The sequence below is a fragment of the Gavialis gangeticus genome, unplaced genomic scaffold, assembly GCF_001723915.1.
Source record: "Gavialis gangeticus isolate Ggan-Ray unplaced genomic scaffold, GavGan_comp1, whole genome shotgun sequence".
Lineage (NCBI taxonomy): Eukaryota > Metazoa > Chordata > Crocodylia > Gavialidae > Gavialis > Gavialis gangeticus.
The window spans coordinates 16,500,942-16,502,997 of record NW_017728992.1 but is presented as its reverse complement, the minus strand read 5'-3'; positions in this window follow the sequence as shown (position 1 = coordinate 16,502,997).

The window sequence follows — 2,056 nt, the reverse complement described above, 5'->3', positions numbered from 1 at the left end:
GAGGCGAGTGGGAGGAGGGTGATCAAGGCGGAGGGCACCATGTGCATGTGCACGCGTATGCATGTGGCAGCTGGGCACAGTGGAGAACAGTTCCCACAGCTCCCCACAGGTAAGTCTATGGGGGCAGGGGAGCAGAAGGGGCACAGGCCACATAGAGGGCTGGGGGGGCACAGGCTGTGCATTGGGCACGAGCCATTCATTGGCAGGGGGGCACAGACCATGTGGCAGGGGGTGGGGACAGTACATACCTCTGAGATTTCTGTACAGCCGGGCCAAAATAGATCCAGACAGGAGCCACCTCCCCAGCCATTGCCACCAAAGTGAGGCATGCTCTGCCCACCTAGCAGCAGCACGGCACAATTCTGCACCGCCGACACTCCGTTTTCCAGGCCTCAGCATGGTGGTGCGCCACTCCTTCACATGTTGGTTCCCATGGGCGACTGGTGCCTCCTGAGTCTGTGGGGGCAACAATGGGACATGACTCAGGGGGGAGGTCCCCCAGCAGCCAGCCACAGACAAGGGGGGATCCCCCAGTGGCCAGTCACTGAACACACCAGTGGCACAGCAGATATGAAAGTGTCCCCCACGGGCACTGCCATTTCAGGGGGGGCACCAGTGCTACCAGTCACAGCTCTCGCCATCGGGGGGGGGCATCAGCACTCTCAGGGGGCATGTGCCTTCCATGCCCCCCCTACACGTCGCTTAAGTCGGGTCCCACTTGCTGGGCCTCAGAGAAGGCCCCTGCCCAGAGCTGGTCCAGCCTCACACCCCACTGTGGGTGCAGAAATCTCAGGGGACACATGCCCCTCCCACAACATTGTTTGTAGCCCCCCCCCCTCCACTTTCACCAGAAACCCACTCCCTTCTTCACACACTGAAGGGCTGGGGGCAGGAGACAGCAGGGCTGGGGAGCTGTGGGTCAGGAGTAAGAGGCACCGGCAGGGCCAGGGGGCTATAGGCTGGGAATGAGGGGGCCAGCAGGGCCAGGGGGCTGTAAGTCCAGAGTGAGGGGCACTGGCAGGGCTGGGAATGGGGGTCAGAAGTGAGGGGCACGGGCATGTGCAGGGCACTTGCATATATGGGTTGCTCAGCACCACAAAGCAGCATGAGGGACCGCTGCAGCTGGCCCCACATCCTGGCAAGAGAAGAGGACAGAGGGAGCCCTGATTTTCTGTGATAAAAACCCCAAAATCAAACACCAAAATTTATAGGTGTTTAGAATTTATTTTATTATAATGATTAAGGCACTGATAGGCTCCCAAACTGCTTTAGAATGATAAATATATCAATAAAACATGTCCAATGACACCTATCTAGATAGTGGCATTTCATTTTAATTGTGAAAAAACACAAATTTTGGGTTTCTTAATCAAAGAGTTTGCAAATATTAATTTTTTGTTTAAATCTGAGAATTTGTGATTTTTAAACAGAAAAAACAGGATCCCTTGCCCATTGCTTCAGCCTTATTCCACCTGCCCTTTGTGCTGTCCTCCTCACTTTTCCTTCGTCCCTTCCCTCATCCTCCCAACACTGGTGGCTTTTCAATATAGTTAATATCTCCTTTATCCAAATACCACTCAAATAAATGAAACAAGGAGTGGAACTAATACCACATAGCCAAGTCATCATATTGTTTGCTTGGCTGATATGTTAAGTCTCCTCCTTTAGTCTAGTTTGTGTGCCCAGACTGCCATCTCTACAAGGGATCTCTGAATACAATGGAGTCCTTTATCTTACATTGAGAGGGGAGTAACAATAATAGAAAACATTAATGAAAGAAAAAATGAAGGCTTAATTTTCAAAAAGTCTCCTCATGGTTTGAGTATTTAACTTTCAGTAGTTCAGGCTGGAGCTATGGATTTTATAGTCTGAGTGAGCCAAGTGGTACCAAGCACCCCTAACACACAAATTCCCTGGGTTAGTCTTTCAGGTGTTTAGTTCCACAATTTGCTAAATATCATTTACTTGTGTTTGGCTGGAATTTTTGAAAAAGGCAGTTTTCCATTTGGCATTTGTTCAGTCCTCCCCAACTCCACCACCACCGCTCCCCCCCCCC